Source organism: Nilaparvata lugens, chromosome 14 (genome assembly GCF_014356525.2).
Source record: "Nilaparvata lugens isolate BPH chromosome 14, ASM1435652v1, whole genome shotgun sequence".
NCBI classification, from domain to species: Eukaryota; Metazoa; Arthropoda; class Insecta; order Hemiptera; family Delphacidae; genus Nilaparvata; species Nilaparvata lugens.
Window position 1 is genome coordinate 21,404,130 of NC_052517.1, and position 21,350 is coordinate 21,425,479.

The 21,350-nt window shown below is 34.1% G+C and overlaps 1 long non-coding RNA gene across 1 annotated transcript; it reads right to left on the reverse strand.

The window, feature by feature from the left end:
* Positions 1 to 17,500: 17,500 nt before the first annotated feature.
* On the reverse strand, positions 17,501 to 18,601 carry LOC120354240. Its single transcript, XR_005572926.1, has 2 exons — positions 18,221 to 18,601; positions 17,501 to 18,087 (listed from the first exon to the last, which is right to left on the reverse strand). It is a non-coding gene; the product is annotated as an uncharacterized LOC120354240 (long non-coding RNA).
* Positions 18,602 to 21,350: the final 2,749 nt, after the last annotated feature.

Genomic DNA, 21,350 nt, shown 5'->3' on the forward strand with positions numbered 1-21,350 from the left:
ATTGCATCAGATCGAAATTGTTCGTGTCGGATCCTTATATTGTAAGGACCTTAAGTTCCAAATTTCAAGTCATTCCGTTAATTGGGAGATGAGATATCGTGTACACAGACGCACATACACTCATACACACACACACACATACATACCAATATTTGCTCAATCTTTTTCACTCGAAATTATTTGTTTAAATTGTATCTGAAGCCTGATAATTGGGAATCTAAAATCAAACTTTGAATAGATGGGGCAACGCTCCTGAAATTTTTACAGATATAGGACTAGTTGCAATTGATAGAGCTTATCGATGACTATTTTAGGTATGAATTTGATCAAAATCGTTGGAGCCATTCCGAGGGAAAATCACGAACAACCCTGTTTTTGACAACATTTTCGCCATTTTAGCCGCCATCTTGAATTGCATTTGATTGAAATTGTTCGTGTAGGATCCTTATAGTGTAAGGACCATACGTTCCAAATTTCAAGTCATTCCGTTAACTTGCAGATGAGATATCGTGTACACAGACGCACTTACACTCATATACACACACACACAACACAACACACACACATACAGACCAATACCCAAAAACCACTTTTTTGGACTCAGGGGACCTTGAAACGTATAGAAATTTACAAATTGGGGTACCTTAATTTTTTCGGAAAGCAATACTTTCCTTACCTATGGTAATAGGGCAAGGAAAGTAAAAAGGAGCCTCCTTCATACGCCAATATTAGAGTTAAAATCAGACTATATAATTATTCATCATAAATCAGCTGACAAGTGATTACACAGATGTGTGGAGAAGCCAGTCTATGCTGTATTTCCATAAGGTCTATAGTTGCAATCAGGTACTTGTGAATGAGAATACTGCGTGAGGTCTACTGTTCACAGAACAATAGTATCACACATGTAACTAGTAGTTCTGTGAACAGTAGACCTCGCGCAGTTATAACGACGTCCCAAACCATAAGCACATCCACACTTATACACTAACTATTTATTGATCAGATCATGCTTACACAAGATTTAATTATCATATAACGCTTTCCGGAATTTAGCGCGAGAAAACCAGAAGACATCTAGGCGCCCAGACGAGCTGTTATAAGTTCTTTGCATCCTATTTAATAGTGCATAAAAATTGCATTTAATGAGGCATGCAATTTATAGTCTACACAGCTGCTAATTTTTTACCAAGTTACATTGAGATATTGAATTGCATGCGTCATTGCATGCAATTTATAGTCAACTCGACAGCTGATTTATGATGAATAATTCTATAGTCGGATTTTCACTCTAATAATGACGTATGAAGGAGGCTCCTTTTTCCTTTTATATTATCTTTTTGTGTAGTTGAGAAGTTGATATTGTGGTAATTATTCATATTGAATGAAAAAGACTAAGAAATTGTCAAAAAACCACTGATTTATTGATAATTAGAAAGACCGAAACCGGTCTTTCTAATTATCAATAAATCAGTGGTTTTTTGACAATTTCTTAGTCTTTTTCATTCAATATTTTATATTATCCTTGAAATGCAAAATTTCCAAAAACCTTGTATATACGTCGACGCGCAATTAAAAAAGGAACATACCTGTCAAATTTCATGAAAATCTATTACCGCGTTTCGCCATAAATGCGCAACATATAAACATTTAAACATTAAGAGAAATGCCAAACCTTCGACCTGAATCTTAGACCTCACTTCGCTCGGTCAATAAATATTGCTTTTTAATACTGTATATACATAATAAATTGAAAATATATTGTGGCAACATATAAAGTTGCTCGATTTTAAATAAATATAAGTTGAATACAATATACGGTAGGATAGGTGCAGAGTATTTTCAACAAATACTGCAATGCTACAAACCAATATTACGGGGTTGCCAAGTTTCTCCCAGAGGAGACTTCTATTGATACGAATAGGTAGAGGAGAAGAAGGTGGTGGAGGAGGAGGATGAGGAGGAAGAGGAGGAGAAATGTTAGCGACGGTGTTCTGGTGGAATTAATCACGGTAAAATTTAACCGGCTGTTGTGCAACCGGCACAAAGACTTTCGAAATATACATCAATAATTTGACATCATTACTTTCTTATTTATTAATTTATTTTATCTGTCGGATTCTTTATATTATTACCATTTTTTCTTCAGAAACCTTGTTATTACAATGAGTATACCAATATATTCACCCTTAAAGAGAAATAGAACGAAATTCATCCATATTTTACTATTCAATTTAAGGAGAAGAAGGAGGAGTTGAGAAGATTGATTGATTGATTGAGTACTTTATTTATGTAGATTACAATAGATACTGGCTTATACACTTATATACAATAGCTTACAATACAGCAAAATTATAGATGAATTTACATAATATAGACTAAGAAAATAATTATTGAACTGTATATAATATGAAAAAGTAATTTGTAATATAATAACTATAGATAATTATATTGTAATGCATCTACATAAATTGGCGGAGCTTTGGACATATCAATGTCCATTCTTCGGAAAGAATATTCAAAATATCCTCCCACTAACTCTCTACCAAAAGGAGAAGAAGGAGATGAAGAAGATGATTGAAAAGAAAAACAAGGGTGAGAAGAATAGAAAAAGAATTAGAAGGAGGAAAATAAAGATTGGAATGTTCTTGAAAATGTCTGTCTTATCTAAAAAATTTTGAAACCACTTTTTTAATTTCTACCATCTTCTTAAGTTCAGAAGAAATATCGGGTCACCGAGCTTCGCTCGTTATTTATTTATTGATAAACAGAACACAATTCTTCAAAATGATTGGGGAAGGACTAACAGGCACAGCCCAAAACTGTTCCTTCCCCGAATTTTGATTTATACACATTTATAGTGTAAAGTATTCCAAAAAGTAGGTTATGTTCCATACACTTGAATTCAGGTCCAATTTTCAGTCTAAATATTTGAAAACATAAAAGTTCTAATTTAGATTGTTTACAAACCAAATTTATAACAAAATAAACTCACTTAAAACTGTAAAATAATAATTCTTCCCCGAATTTTGATTTATACACTATAAATGGTCCAAAACTACGTTATGTTCCATACATTTGAATTCAGGTCCAATTTTCAGTCTAAATATTTGAAAACATAAAAGTTCTAATTTAGATTGTTTACAAACCAAATTTAATAACAAAATGAACTCACTTAAAACTGTAAAATAATAATTCTTCCCCGAATTTCGATTATACACTATAAATGGTCCAAAACTAGGTTATGTTCCATACATTTGAATTCAGGTCCAATTTTCAGTCTAAATATTTGAAAACAGAAAAGTTCTAATTTAGAATGTTTACAAACCAAATTGAATAACACTCACTAATTACTTAAAACTGTAAAATAATGATTAACTTTGAATATTATGATATACCACGTCATGTCAACAAATGAGATTATTTTGATCGAATCTATTAAAATTTCTAGATTTCTTGCCAGTTACGGTAAGCTGATTGATTACACAGCTGATCTCCCACACAGGCACACGCATCTTCTGTTATCGACAGACGACGAAATTATCATCTGTTTTTCCAAGGTTGAATTATCCTTTTCATGTCCTTCAGCGAGTTATCCCAGGGATTTATTTATTTATTTATTTATTAGATAGAGCGAACAATACAATAGTCGGAAAAGAAAAAACAGGCTATTGCCCAAAACTTCTTCAATTTCCTGATTTTGTCACAAATCGTCCAAATATTATGTAGGTTATGTTACTTCAATTTCAACACCAAATCTTCAATCTGAAACTACGAGTCAGAATAAAACAAAGAATTTCAAATTTGAAAAGATTGATAATAAAACTTCCGTTAAAACAAAAACCAAACTTCAAATATTCACAAAATATAGAATAAAATCACTTAAATTTGAGCTCAAAAATATCATTTTCACCATAGCTACAACAGCTAGGATGAGACCTAGTGCAATCGATTTTTTTATATCATAAACCTACTATGTTCCAAATTTCGTGAAAAACGTTAGAGCCGTTTTCGAGATCCTTTGGACATAAATAACCATAGACAAATATAAAAATACAGAAATTGCTCGCTTAATATAATAGGATATTTTTTAGTTAATTTTCGTATGTTTTCACTCACCTTTAGTGGCCTTGTAATGGTGACTGTTTCTATTGTTTGGGTTGGCGCCATCTTGTCGTCGCTGGGTCGACAAGAGCTGAAAAAAATTAATTAAAAATAATTAAAATTAATGGCACATTAAAAGACTTATTAGAGCTACAATAAAGGCAATAAGACAGGAAGCATAGACTAGTAGTTCTGTGAGCAGTAGACCTCGCGCTCAGTAAGTTACATTGACCTGTTGTAATGTTTTCTCAGAAATAATTAGATAATCTATCAATTTAAAATGTCTAGAAAAAATCCTAAATAAAAATAGAGCTTTCTGTCCTATCGTACCGTGACGTGTCGTCCCGGGATGTGAGTGTGAGCGCTGTTATCAGGTCGGCTGCAACTGTCTACAACGTTGATGGAAAGATACATTTTCAAGATGTTCAATGTTTTTGAACGGGTAGTATTATAGTCCACTAGACAGCTGATTTATGATGAATAATTCTATAGGCTGATTTCTACTCTAATATTGGCGTATGAAGGATTTTTACTCCTTTTTCCTATTATATTATCCTTGAAATGCAAAATTTCCAAAAAACCTTGTATATACGTTGACGCGCAATTTAAAAAAGAACATACCTGTCAAATTTCATGAAAATCTATTACCGCGTTTCGCCGTAAATGCGCAACATATAAACATTTAAACAATAAAAGAGAAAAGCCGAACCGTCGACTTGAATCTTAGACCTCACTTCGCTCGGTCAACTAGCTATTATTGCCAGTAAATTATCGGAATTAGAAATAGCACAAGTTTGAGTGCAAAATACAAAGTGATATCCTATGAACCCTGGTTTGACAAGCGTTTATGAACAGCATATATTTGAGTACAAAATTGAGGAATTTTATCTGTTATCATGCAAAAATGTCAATTTGAACAATTTGAAGACTCATACAGCTTCTGAAAAGTCGAATTACACACTCTATGACTCGTAAATTTCTTCTAATTTATTTGCCCAGTATTGAATTTCAGAGATAACTGTTATCATCTTGTTCTCGGGTTTAAAAACAGCACATGTTTGAGAACAAAATACGGACATGATATCCTAGTGAATGTTGACGTTTAAAAATAGATTGAATTTGAGTACAGAATAGTGCTGGTATTTGAAACTATGCATAAATCAATAACTGTTATAATATTAGATTATATTAATTTATGTAGAAGACAATATTTACAGGATAATTCAGGAATTCATAGCTGACTATTCAACGAATTTGACAAAATATGAAGTGGAAAATGATTGGTTGATATTTGGATGAATGCACATTGAATTGGGATAGTATAATATCGTGTTGTATCTACACTAATCGGCCCACTAACAACTCATAACCCTACAGTATTGGACAAAGTATTGTGTGGAGAATGATTGGTTGATATTTGGATGGAATGCGCATTGAATTGGGATAATATAATATTGTGTTGTATCTAAACTAATCGGCCCACTAACAACTCATAACCCTACAATATTGGACAAAGTATTGTGTGGAGAATGATTGGTTGATATTTGGATGGAATGCGCATTGAATTGGGATAATATAATATTGTGTTGTATCTATACTAATCGGCAAAGTATGAAGAAATGACCGTCCATTCTTGAATATTTTCCTCGGGCAATGAAATATAACGGATTATTTTGAACAATGATGAACAGTTGATATTACATCAATAAACCTGTATCAGCTACCGTTCATAGAAGGCATTGACAAGTCAGAAAATCGTCAACGCTGTCCTCCTATCTTTCTCCACTGCCATTATAACGTGGACCTCACTGTAGGAAATTGACTCCAAATTATTTTAAAACCAGCACATAATTGAGTGCAAAATAGATAAGACTACTACTATCTTGTTGAGAACTTCCGCTATATTTATGAACAGCGCCATTTTGAGAGCAAAATATTATTATATACTGACTTCACTTAAAACTGTGATCATTATTTTAATAGGAAGCCTATTTGTTATATACTAGTAGTTCTGTGAACAGTAGACCTCACGCAGTATTCTCATCCACAAGTACCTGATTGAAACTATAGACCTTATGGAAATACAGCAATAGACTGGCTTCTCCACACATCTGTGTAATCACTTGTCAGCTGATTTATGATGAATAATTCTATAGTCTGATTTTCACTCCAATATTGGCGTATGAAGGAGGCTCCTTTCTCCTTTTATATTATCATTGAAATGCAAAATTTCCAAAAACCTTGTATATACGTCGACGCGCAATTAAAAAAGGAACATACCTGTCAAATTTCATGAAAATCGATTACCGCGTTTCGCCGTAAATGTGCAACATATAAACATTTAAACATTAAGAGAAATGCCAAACCGTCGACTTGAATCTTAGACCTCACTTCGCTCGTTCAATAAGGAATACTGACATTTCCAAGTGAATGTTACTATAGTGAGGTCCACGTTATAATGGCAGTGGAGAAAGATAGGAGGACAGCGTTGCCGATCCTCAGTCTTGTCAATGCTATAGACGGTAGCTGATACAGGTTTATTGATGTAATATCAACTGTTCATCCTCGTTTAAAATAATAAATTATATTTTATTAGGCCAGAAATCATATTTCTCAATTATTTCATAATGAATTTTCATAATTTAGATATTTTGTTAATCTATATATATATAAAAGCGAAATGGCACTCACTCACTGACTGACTCACTCACTCACTCACTCACTCACTCGCAGTACTAAAAATCTACCGGACCAAAAACATTCAAATTTGGTAGGTATGTTCAGTTGGCCCTTTAGAGGCGCACTAAGAAATTTTTTGGCAATATTTTAACTCTAAGGGTGGTTTTTAAGGGCTTAAAGTTCGTCTTTTAGCATGTATATCTTCTTCTCCCAATCTCTTAATTATAATTGAAATTTCCATATCATATATCATATGTTACTATAGAACTATAATCTAGATAGAGTACCTCTTCGAAACAGTTGTTAACTGGCAACTAAATTAATAATTTTGTCAGGTTGGCATTAAGTTGAGTTCACTTAGTTAGGTTGGCACCAAGTTGAAGATTTAAATGCATTTATCGCGGAAAAATTGATTGGGCACTGCTACTTCAATCCTGGGGATATTATAAAATAGCCGTCAGGCTCGCTTCGCTCGCCATATCCGATTAGCCCGACTGGATTGTCCTAACATATGATAAAAATGCTCAAATGAAAAATGCAGGCGAGCGAAGCGAGCCTGCTGATTTCATTCTTGGACGATCCAGTCGGGGGTCCAGGGGGCGGAGCCCCCTGGCTAGACGGATATGGCGAGCGAAGCGAGCCTGACGGCTAGTTAATTATAAATTCTACATTGTAAAAGACGATTTGGCAACAGAGCATATCGAGAAAGAGATAACTCTATCCGCTAATCAGATGCTGACTTGTAACGTGGACCTCACTATAGAACAAGAACAACCACAACATGATACAGTATCAACACAATATGATACAGTATCAACACAATATGATACAGTATCATCTCAACTTGATACACAACACTATGATTTTGATACATTCGCTATTTGTTTTATTGAATGATAGACAAGGATAGCAACACCAATGTCATCAAATACTGCCATTATAACGTGGACCTCACTATATATAGTGATAATATATCTTCATAAACCTTGAACCTCCGTATTACCGCTATTGTCATTTGTCAGTGATAAGAAATAAAAATTAATTTTTTTTTGCAATGAATTTATAAATTTTTCTTCTATTAATGAGGGTAATAGCCATAGAAACTTTGAGCTTTTAAATGATTGAATATCGGGGGTCCGAGCTTCGCTCGTTATTTTTATTTATTGATAAACAGAACACAATTCTCTAAAATGATCTTGTTTATATTTCACAGCTGGCTATACGTCATCTTATGAATTTCGGGGATGCGATATTTTGATTTTTCACATACTCACCCGCTCACTCACTTTTTTACTATCCACAGCTGTTTCAGCCAAGGATGAATTATCCTTCTAATGTCGTTCAGCGAGTTTTCCCAAGGATGAGACCAAATGCAATCGAATCTTTATATCATAAACCTACTATGTTCCAAATTTCGTGAAAATCGTTAGAGCCGTTTTCGAGATACGTTAAACATAAATAACCAGATATATCCAGAAATTTCTCGCTCAATTTAATAGGATTTGACTAACATTGGTGTTGCTATCCTTGTCTATCATTCCACAAAGCAGATAGCGAATGTATCGAATCATAGTGTTGTATATCAAGTTGAGATGATACTGTATCATATTGTGTTCATACTGTATCATGTTTTGGTTGTTCTTGTTCTATAGTGAGGTCCACGTTATAATAGCAGTATTTGATTAACATTGATGTTGCTATCCTTGGCTATCATTGCACAAAGCAGATAGCAAATGTTTCAAATCATAGTATTGTGTATCAAGTTGGGATGATACTGTATCATATTGTGTTGATACTGTATCATGTTGTGGTTGTTCTTGTTCTATAGTGAGGTCCACGTTATAATGGCAGTATTTGATTAACATTGGTGTTGCTATCCTTGGCTATCATTGCACAAAGCAGATAGCAAATGTTTCAAATCATAGTATTGTGTATCAAGTTGAGATGATACTGTATCATATTGTGTTGATACTGTGTCATGTTGTGGTTGTTCTTTTTCTATATTGAGGTCCACGTTATAAAATCATCACCTGATTATCATTGGTGTTGTTATCTTTGTCTATCATTCAACAAAACAGATAGCGCAATCCTTTTCTAACTCTGGACTGCTGACAAATTTAATAGCCATACGTGCAACCGAGCTTTACAACTTATAAATATTTATTGATTTTTTTCAAATTTTTTTGTTAAACTTACCGTATATCGTTGAGTTCTATAGAGTTCAGTGTTGCGGTTATCAACGTCACGTCACAGTTATCGGGTAACAGTTACTAGTAACTGTCACGGTTATCGCGCGGTAACAGGTATCGTGAAGAAGTTGTCACTGGCTGTTAGACAAACAAACAAAAAACAGGGATGCGTATTAGTGGTTAGTCACAAAAAGCAAAACACAACATCAAAAAACAAACATTATTTATTGTGAAAGTCTATAATAAAAGTGAACTAACAAAATACAAAATCAAATACACACATTAACTAAGATTGTTAGAGAAAATTAGAACCAAAATTCAGCACACAAAATAGAAAATTAAATGAAAAAAATAAACACAATTAGGCTCAACTGACACTTGGGCGACTCAGGTGGAGAAGAGACTGGACTCTAGTGGAGAGCATGTGTTTCCAAATGGTGACGTCGCGGAGACTATAGTTAGGTCCACGTTATAATGGCAGTGGATAAAGATAGAAAAATAGCGATGCCGATTCTCTGAATTGATCAATTATATTTCTACACTGTCGAAAACATAATTGGCATCGTTTTGGATAGTACCACCGGCTTTGTGGAATGATAGACAAGGATAGCAAAACCAAAGTTGATCAAATACTGTCATTATAACGTGGACCTCACTATAGAATCGACAGGTCTGAGTGTCACCATTTGGCAACACATGCTCTTCACTAGAGTCCAGTCTCTTCTCCACCTGAGTCGCCTAAGTGTCAGTTGAGCCTTATTGTACACAGATGTAATAACTTATGTAAATTGATACAGTCGCATATAATAAACAATAATTGTTTGTAAAATGCAAGTTAGTAGCAACTATGATTAAGTGCAATAGTGAAGCAATTCTTATTAACTTAGTAAGAAGATGGTAGAAAGTAAAAACAGTGGAATCAAAATTAATTTTTTAATTTAAGATAAGACAGAAATTTTTAAGAACATTCTAATCTTTATTTTCCTCCTTCTAATTCTTTTTTTATTCTTCTTTCCCTTGTGTTTCTTCTCAATCATCTTCTCCATCTCCTTTATATTCTTCTTCCCAACTCCTCCTTCTCCTTCTCCTCCTCATCGTCTCCCTCATTTCCTTTTACTACTAATGACCCCCAACAACTTATAAGGAAGAGACCCTTTACCTTATCTCATTTCTTCTTCTTCTTCTTCCTCTTCTTCTTCTTCATTTTTATTTTTCTTCTTCTTTTCTTCTTCTTTTGCCTTCTTTGTCATCACTGCTACCTTCTTCTTCTTCACTTTTTTGCTCTTCCTTCAACAATACCTTCTCAATTACCTCTCCACTCTATATCTCATATTCTTCCTCTTCTCCATCCTCACTCTCTCTCTCTTTTTCATCAATCAATCTACTATTTATTTTAATATGTTTCACCATCTTCTTCTTCTCCTATTTTCTCTTGTCATCTTCATCTCCTTTCTCCTTTTTCTCCTATCTTCTTCTTTTTCTCCTATCTTCTTCTTCTTCTTCTTCTTCTCATTCACCTCCAGTGTTCTTCAGTAAAGTTCTTATCTCCCTCCTATTTCATTTCGGCCTCCCATCATTGCACCACTCGTATCTCTTGTCTCTCACTCACCCACTCTCATCACTCCCTCTCTCTCTCTCTCTCTCTCTCTCTCTCTCTCTCTCTCTCTCTCCTCTCCTCTCTCTCCTCTCTCTCTCTCTCTCTCTCTCTCTCTCACTCACTAAGGGTTGTCTGGTAGAGAGAACCAGGAGTCCTAACTCCGCCCTAATAAAGGCTATAATCAATCAATCAATCACTCTCTCTTACAAAACAAGGCATAGGCCTATAATCAATCAATCAATCTCTCTTTCTTACTCTCTCTCTCTCTCCCACCCTGGTATATTTTGGTAGAGAGTTAGTGGGGAGGATATTTTTAGTATTCTTCCGAAGAATGGACATTGATATGTCCAAAGCTCCGCCAATTTATGTACATGCATTACAATATTATCTATAGTTATTACAAATTGCTTTTTCATATCATATACAGTTCAATAACTATTTTCTTAGTCTATATATGTAAATTCATCTATAATTTTGCTGTATTGTAAGCTATTGTATAATATTGTAATCTACAAAAATAAAGTACTCAATCAATCAATCAACCCTCTCTCTCTTACATGTTCAACTTAGTTACTAGCTGATATAAAATATTCATACATATCCTCTCTCTCATACACTCTCTATGATTGAAAATCAGATTCTCCATCTCATTTCAACTAAGATAGCCTAACTAATCAGAGACCAAAATTGTATGTATTGTAACATACATAAATAAAGAAATCTAATCTAATCTCTCTCTCATACACTCTCTATGATTGAAAAACAGATTCTCCATCTCATTTCAACTAAGATAGCCTAACTAATCAGAGACCAAAATTGTATGTATTGTAACATACCGTACATAAATAAAGACATCTAATCTAATTTCTCTCTCATACACTCTCTATGATTGAAAATCAGATTCTCCATCTCATTTCAACACTAAAGATAGCCTAACTAATCAGAGACCAAAATTGTATGTATTGTAACATACCGTACATAAATAAAGACATCTAATCTCTCTCTCTCTCTCTCTCTCTCTCTCTCTCTCTCTCTCATACACTCTCTATGATTGAAAATCAGATTCTCCATCTCATTTCAACACTAAAGATAGCCCAAATCTAATCAGAGACCAAAATTACCTTGATAGCTATATGGTGAGACTCATTTCAAACTGTGAGCATTGATTTGAATGGGAAGCAGTGATGCTATCTCATATAAGAATGCTGTTAGTATAACATGAATCTCCCATTGGTGAACTTAGTGGACTCAAGTAGTTATGGATATAGAGCATATCCTAATGACTTCTGGGTTCCTACTAATGAGTTATTAATGACTTTACAAAGTCAAGTTTTGGAGTACTTTCCTGTTTTGGAGATTGTCGACTTTTTTATCGATAAATTGCCTGCTTCGATAGTCCTATATATTACCAATATTATCTTTTTTTGGGCTACTTTTAATATAAATAATTTAAAAGGGTACTGAGATTTAAATTTTTACTAGCCGTGAGGCTCGCTTCGCTCGCCATATCAGTCTAGCCAGGGGGCTCCGCCCCCTGGACCACCGACTGGATCGTCCAAAAATGAGATCAACGGGCTCGCTTCGCTCGCCTGCATGTAGACCTCAGCGGAACCTCTGTACCGAATTCTGGACCCCCGACTGGATTGTCCAAAAATGAGATCAACGGGCTCGCTTCGCTCGCCTGCATGTAGACCTCAGCGGAACCTCTAGGTACCGAATTCTGGACCCCCCGACTGGATTGTCCAAAAATGAGATCAACGGGCTCGCTTCGCTCGCCTGCATGTAGACCTCAGCGGAACCTCTGTACCGAATTCTGGACCCCCGACTGGATTGTCCAAAAATTAGATCAGCGGGCTCGCTTTGCTAGCCTGCATGTAGACCTCAGCGGAACCTCTGTACCGAATTCTGGACCCCCGACTGGATTGTTCAAAAATGAGATCAACGGGCTCGCTTCGCTCGCCTGCATGTAGGCCTAGACCTCAGCGGAACCTCTGTACCGAATTTGAACGTATTATGTCAATTTGATCTCGAAAAACACCTGTTACTAGTCTATATCGGCGTATCATTGGCGAACGAAATTCTTCCACCTCAGCTAAACCTGTGTACTGATTTTTTTTTAATATATTTCCATCAATTATTGAAAAAGGTGAGGAAACGCAGAAAAGCTGAGAAAACGCTAATTTTGGCTAATTGGATAAATTGGTATTTAGGAGGTCCTGGATAAATGCATTTCAATCTTCAACTTGGTGCCAACCTAACAAAGTCAACTCAACTCAATGCCAAAATGACAAAATTTTTAATCTAGTTACCAGAACAACTGTTTCGAAGAGGTAGATTATAGTTTCTCTAGATTATAGTTCTATATTAACATATGGTATGGACATTTTTCAATTATAATTAAGAGAATAAGAAGAATATACATGCTAAAAGACGAACTTTAAACCCTTAAAAACCACCCTTAGAGTTAAAATATTGCCAAAAGATTTGTTAGTGCGCCTCTAAAGGGCCAACTGAACATACCTACCAAATTTGAACGTTTTTGGTCCGGTAGATTTTTAGTTCTGCGAGTGAGTGAGTGAGTCAGTCAGTCAGTCAGTGAGTGCCATTTCGCTTCTATATAGATTTAAATTTTTTTAAATGGGACAAACTGGGTTGACGACAAACTAGGTCCTTTTCTCGACCCAGCTTGTCGCCTCATGCACACGACAAGCCAAGGAACGAATCCTTACACGGCTTCAACATTCCACAAATTTTCTTGTTCTATTCTCTGTGAAAAGATTTTTCCACTTGGTATTTTTTTGGAATTTTTCCACCCAATATTTTATATTTATTATCAATATAAAGGATGAATATTTTATATCAGCTAGTAACTAAGTTGAACATGTATTATTTTCTATTATTTTCACTCCAAAACTTATAGTACATTCGAAAATGATAGCCCAAAATCAGTATTTTTTAAAATCAAAATTTTTTATTCACAATTTAATGCAATTGAGGGTCCTGCCAAACCTGAAGGTTTTTCGATAGGTAATAATTATTACTCATATAGGCCTATACCAATATATATCATTTGGGGCATTGAAAAGGCTTCATCAATTTCTCAACTCAAAATCAATTTTTAAAGCTGATTGTCAATTTATTTATGCAATATTCAATATTAATCAGTTCCAGAAAAATGAGTAGTCGATTTAGTTATACAATTCAATATTACTCAGTTCCAAAAAATCAGAAAAATTACAAAAATAATATAGATTTGATAAAAAATGCACAAGACTTTTTAATTATAAGCCAATTTGCAATTATATATCCCCAACAATTTTGAGGTTTTGGATGTACTTTCCTGGTTTGAAAACTCGGTTTAAACGGAGAATTAATGTCAGCTGTTCGTTAAACCCCAGATGAAACACATTATAATAAATGTGAACATATCTACAAGTAAACGTAGATGGCCCAGAAACTTCCATAATGTTTGTCAGGAAATATTCTTGTTAGTTTCATCAACCAGTTCCAAAAATCCAAAAAGATTTACAAAAATCCTATCAAGATCTGATAATGGACGTATCCCTATCAACTCAGCAAATCAATACCAGATTTTGAACCCTTTACATGAACCATCCCAACCTAACCAAAAATTCAACTCTTCCAGCAAGATAACTCGGTCAATTCCCAAAAAGGGCATCAAAATTTCATCCAGAGCTGTTGCGTTTCATCGTGATTGCATATAATCATGAAATAGTCCAGAGCTGACTCAGAATCAACTGTCTATTTATAGATCTGACCTCATTCCGAGCAGAAATAGTGATGAAACTTGAGATCTGATTGTTGGAGATTGATGTTTACTGATGGATATTTGGAGAATGTTTTTCAATCTGTGAATATTTTTTATGTTTTATTACAAGAGGTTAGGTTGACCTACATTTTTGTGGATGACTAAGAACGGGCAGACATTATGGTTATGTTCAGGCAATGTAAACAATATAGGTCATGGCAAAATAATTTGGATTATTTACCTTTCGCGATGGTATTCCTCCACGACAGAATCAGAGTCAAATTCACTGAAATCGGGCAGAGAATCACCGTCAAAACTGAAATTACCCAGAACACTGCTACGAGAATTGGATTTCATTTTGGTTTTGGGGAAAATAATTTTGGAGAACTACTGAAACTGAAGGCTAATGGTTGACTACCATTGCAAGGAGATTTAAAACTGGAGGGAACACACAGCACTTTTCACACTTCACACACACAATAGAGTCGTAGTTCGCATGCGATTTCTAAAGGGTGTTGTGTTTATGTAAATTGAAAAGAAACTACGCCCGATTATAAATTATCACATAAACTTTCTTCGCGAATGAATCGTTCTCAGGAAATCAACAGAGCTCAAAACACGAACACCAACAGCAAATCCCAATCCTAAACAGAATAGCCAACAACGGAAGTTTTAAAACGAGGATGGTAATGCTACCTGGTGGTGAAATTTTATACTAAAATATGCGCCAAAGATTAAGAATTTTATTGTTAGGAGAATTAACATGTTTTTCAACCTAAATCTGTTCTTAAAAAGCAATAAATTACAAGATTTATTCTAGGATTTGGCTTGATTTGTATGTAAGATATCTGCGATAGAATTTGTTGACTTTTCTAAAGCTTTTGATTCAAAACTGATGAGATTTCTTGCAGTTTTGGTTGAAAATCCCAGTTGAATAAGATGGATTTTGAATAGGAAATATTACTTTTTTTGATGATTTATGTTGGGAAATGAAAATTGCAGAGGAATGAAGTAAGAGAACATAATTGTCAAGGGAGTTCTACAAGGTACAGTGTTGGGTCCAATGTTTTAGGTAATCTATAGGGTATTTTGTCTGTTGCAAACTATGTGGGGTACCGTACTTGGTCAAAAATCTTATTTTATTTCGTATTTTGAAAAGATAGCAAGTTTAAATTGGCTTGATAAATTTAAATATTTGTCAAGGCAGTTCTACAAGGTACAGTGTTGGGTCCAATATTTTTGGTAATTTATAGGGTATTTTGTCTGTTGCAAACTATGTAAGGTACCTACTTGGACAAGATTCTAATTTCATTTAGTATTTTGAAAGGTTTTTTCTGAAAAGATAGCAGGTCTAAATTTGCTTGATAAATTTATTTAGATACAAAAAACAAATCATGAAAATTAATGGGGAATGGCCAACAGGTGATACTATTTAAGAATGCAATTCGTCCATTCTTTCAAGAATGATAATGTTTGAAAACTTTTATCAACCTTATATCTGTAACCATTATTGTAGAAATCTGAAACATTTTAAACAGTCCATTTAACTTGTTCCCCATATCAGTTCACCTGTTCTACCAAGTTGTAGACGATTTCTATCTTGAATATACAAGTTAGGAATACTGTGCACGATGGTGAGGTATAAAAAGATGTTTCATGAATCCTTGTATAGTTTAAATAAAAATTTATAGAACAGTACAGGTATCAAAACAGGTGACGTCTTTTTTCATCAAGCTCATAGGACTCTATCCATTTCTTAGATTACCACAAATTTTGCAAATTCTTGGAAATAATCTAGGCTATAATTTCATAGGAAAATACACAACAATAACAAAACGAATTTATTCGAAACGGCATTTAATAGGCATATTATTGCTTTATTATACAAGGCAATACAATATTTGAGACCAAGAAATTAATCAATTTATTCATTTTTAACACTAGTTGCTTCTAGTAACAGAAACTAAGTAATTATTTTATTACAATAATAATAAGTTATGATCGTGATCGAATTTTATATAAGATGAAGATGAATTGAATGTAATTTATTTGAATTTTCTTGGCCCTTGTATTTACATAACTTAATATATGTAGGAGAAGGTTATAATAATATTAGATTCAATTTTATAAGGTACGAAAAAACCACGCTTTCTAGTGAATTTCTGTTCTATTAGTCAGAAATTAAAATATTATTAGTTCTTATGGGACTCTTCACACATATCAAACTAATGCTTGTTGTCTATGTATGAAAACCTCCATAATAAACAATGGAATTGTTTCAAATCATCATCAGAACCATAGAGAAAATAGAGCATAAGTAGATTCATATTCCACGGAAAAGGTCGTTAATGTTCCAAATTTCGAGACGATTTTTTGTGAACTCAGGCCGATTACTGTCGACAACTGTCTACAGTTGTCTATTATTACTGTTTTGGCCGTGTGATTTTCTTCTCCGATTACTGTCGACTACAGTCTATTATTAGTGTGTTGTTGGGAGTGTAAGAAGGGCACAGTATGAGAGACTACCGTACCAGCGTCACATAGCTTCACCAAAAACAACTACTAGGACTATCGGCTTTAGTTAACACTCACATTTGCAACATAGACACCCTATACACTGTCTATTATAGTGTGTTGTTGGGAGTGTGAGAGTGTAAGAAGGGCACAGTATGAGAGACTACCAGCGTCACATAGCTTCACCAAAAACAACTACTAGGACTATCGGCTTCAGTTAACACTCACATTTGCAACATAGACACCCTATACACTGTCTATTATAAGTGTGTTGTTGGGAGTGTGAGAGTGTAAGAAGGGCACAGTATGAGAGACTACCAGCGTCACATAGCTTCACCAAAAACAACTACTAGGACTATCGGCTTCAGTTAACACTCACATTTGCAACATAACGCTCCTTTACCAAGGTGTATCACCATAAATGATATTGTATCAACACAATATGATGAAGTATCATCTCAACTTGATACCAACACCATAATTTGATACAAAACTTCCAAACTTTGAACATAGATTCATTAGAAAGCAGGAATTTTTAGCAGAAATACTACCGATGTACCATATTTTTCAATAATACAACTTATGTACACTATAGAATGAAAACTGGATTGATTTTGTAAACATGTTTGAAATAATACAAAATTATAGATTAAAAATTATATGAAATTTATTACAACTAGAGGCATCATTCCATGATTATCAACTATTTACTTTACAATATAATTCCATCATCAAGACAAAAAGATTAAGTTATTACTATGCGATTAAACTTTAATCATTTGAAAATACAGCAACAAAATACCAAATCGTGTTCAGAAAATTGCTCTGAAATAATGTTATCATCAAGACAAAGTCATTACTATGAGATTGGAATTTATCATTTTTGAAAACATAGCAACAAATTATCAAACCGTGTTTAAAAAATTGCTCTGAAATAATGTCATCATCAAGACAAAAAAAAAAAAACGAAGACATTACTAGGAGATTGAAATTTAATCATTTGAAAATATAGCAATAAAATTCAAAGCGTGTTCAAAAAATTGCTTTAACTAAACACACTGTATGACAATTTCAAAAAAAAAACAATAGTTCAATGGAAAGTAACAGTTCATTCATTACTATGAAATAAATTCAAATACGTGCTAAATATAAATCATCTCATTATAGGAAATTGTTCAATATAGTTTCAAAAAATTGCTCCAACTACACTCTGTATGAAAACTGAGACCTGAGACCTGTATGACAATATTTTAATAATTAATTCAAATACGTGCTAAATATAAATCATCTCAGTATAGGAAATTGTTCAATATATAGTTTCAAAAAATTGCTCCAACTACACTCTGTATGACAACTGAGACCTGAGACCTGTATGACAAGTGCGACCTGAAAACTCTGACATCTGAGCTGAGTCAACCAGGTTACTCGATATTATTATTATATTGAAACCCCAATAAATCAATGAAAAATAGTAACAATTAATTCATAACTATGAAAGAAATTCATTCATAAATACGAGCTAAATTATCTCAGTATAGGAAATTGTACAGTGTTGATACATGAAAGTTCAGTTATCTTTCATTATTCCACTTTTACAGTAATCTTAATAGATCATTATTTGCTTATTTCTCTCATCTTCAGGTAATGATTTAGGCCTGCCGCAAAGTAGACCCACGAAAAGCAACCCACGCCTTGGGATGTTTTGTAAACCATTGCTGTAGAATTATTCATAATCAATCAGCTGACAAGTGGTTTATTCATTGCATACACAGATGTCTAGAGAATTGCTATAGTGAGGTCCACGTTATAATGGCAGTGGATAAAAGATAGGAGAATATCGATGCTAATTCTCTGCATTAATTAATTATATTTCAACACTGTCAAAAACATAATCAACATCTCAGTACTCCTTTTCTTTATATTTATATTACAAGTAGCCCTATACAGAAAAGAGATAATAATTGACATCGTTGTGGACCTAGAAAAGGATAATACCACCGTCTTTGTCGAATAATAGACAAGGATTGCAAAACCAAATTTGATCAAATACTGTCATTATAACGTGGACCTCACTATAGGCTTCTCTAGACATCTGTGTATGCAAATGAATAATCCACTTGTCAGCTGATTGATTATGAATAATTCTATAGTAATGGTTTACAAAACATCCCACGGCATGGATGCTTTTCGTGGATTAGCGTGAGTCTACTTTTTGCGGCGGGCATAAGGCCAGTTAGTCAAGACAAGACATGATCAGACACGTTTAGTCACAATACTTCACATAGCTGCTTATGACGCAACTCACACTGATTAGTCATTGCAATTAGACATGTCTTCATAAGCAACTATGTGAAGTATTGTGACTAAACGTGACTAGTCTTGTCTTGACTAATCGGTGTTTAGGTCTAACTGTTGGAGTGTTCTGATAGTTAACTGTTGTCTAACTAATAGATTAGTCATTAAACAATAAATAATAATTGGCGATTAAAAAATTTGAGAGAAAAACTCTTAATGTGAAAATCTGACAAAAAAACTTGAAATTTCAAACGATGTATATATAAACGATTATATATTTCCTTAAATATTATTCTTCCAATCATCGATGTTAAGTCTGATGTTTCTCCTCCAAATCAAAATATTTTGCAAACTAGCTTTGAAAACATGCAATTTTAGAGGAAGATACACTATTTTTTCGAAAATACAACCATTCCTTCCAAAGAAGAAATGTGTAACAGCATAGGCACCTCTAATAAAAGGCCCCGGCCTACTATATTGCAACGTCGCAGTGTTGTAGGCCTAGAATCTAATACATGATTGGTGAAAAAGATCAGCTGGTATTTTTTTAAATCTTTTTCACCAATCATGTATTCGATTCTAGGCCTACACAGTGACGTTGCAATATCGTAGGCCGGGGTCTTGTATTAGAGGTGCCTATGCTGTTACACATTTCTGTAATATGTATGATTATGGTAATGTATGTTCAACAATAAAAATTTGCCCAAAATAGTGTGTGAATTAAGTTATCATTTACATAACCTCTAGACTGTGTATTCCAAACTAAGGTTTAAAGCAGTTTTGGGCGAATGCCTGTTGTTTTTACCTGTATTGTATCTATTGTCTATGGATAAATGTTATCATAGAAATGATAAGACAATTTAGCAGTTACACTAGGCTACTGAAACGTTTTTACTGAATTTGTAATAATTTATTATCATCAATAAATGATAGAAGGAATATTAATAAATTTATAAAATTTAGGAGGAGAGCAGTTTTGGGCTGAGCCTGTTTCTATCTCCCATTTATATGATTTGTAATAATTGTATTAATAAATATTATAAACAGAAAACCCGAATCAATGTTTGTAAAAATCTTTGTATTTAACCGATGCTACTGTATAATCTACGAGGGTAAAGCTGTGTTTACATCAAAGTTATAAACAAAATGTTAATAACATAATCCTTATAGATTCTATTAGATTGAACATAACTTATCATACACATAATGAACATATGTTTTTGTCAAGTTCCGTTCAATCTAATAGAATCTATAAAGATTAAGTTTGGTGTAAACGTAGCTTGAATCAATTATTATCCGCAATGTAGGTATATTTCATTAGTGTTTACAACTGGGCTAGTTTGAAACAGCTATTTCAATTCCATCATCACTAGCAAGCTGTCAATTATCGCAGTTAGACTCAACTCACACTTACGCGACTCAGGTGGAGAAGAGACTGGACTCTAGTGGAGTGCATGTGTTTCCAAATGGTGACGACGCGGAGACTAGAATCGACTGGTCTGAGTGTCACCATTTGGAAACACATGCTCTCCACTAGAGTACAGTCTCTTCTCCACCTGAGTCACCTAAGTGTAAGTTGAGCCTAAGAGTGTAAGAAGGGCACAGTATGAGAGACTACCAGCGTCACATAGCTTCACCAAAAACAACTACTAGGACTATCGGCTTCAGTTAACACTCACATTTGCAACATAGACACCCTATACACTGTCTATTATTAGTGTGTTGTTGGGAGTGTAAGAGTGTAAGAAGGGCACAGTATGAGAGACGACCAGCGTCACATAGCTTCACCAAAAACAACTACTAGGACTATCGGCTTCAGTTAACACTCACATTTGCAACATAGACACCCTATACACTGTCTATTATTAGTGTGTTGTTGGGAGTGTAAGAGTGTAAGAAGGGCACAGTATGAGAGACGACCAGCGTCACATAGCTTCACCAAAAACAACTACTAGATCTATCGGCTTCAGTTAACAATTTGTCAATTTATTGTGAGTTGAGCCAAACAGTGCTACCAACATGAACAGAAATACGGATAATAACTGACTCACCCTCGTATGATTTTGCATCTATACTATACAAATTTTACAACACAATTTAGATCAAAACTAAGTTTACAAGAGTCCTCCACAAATACAGCCCTGCGGAACTCCACAGCTTCTTTCTCAACTAAAAATTTCAAGTCCTTCGCCCCAAACACAAT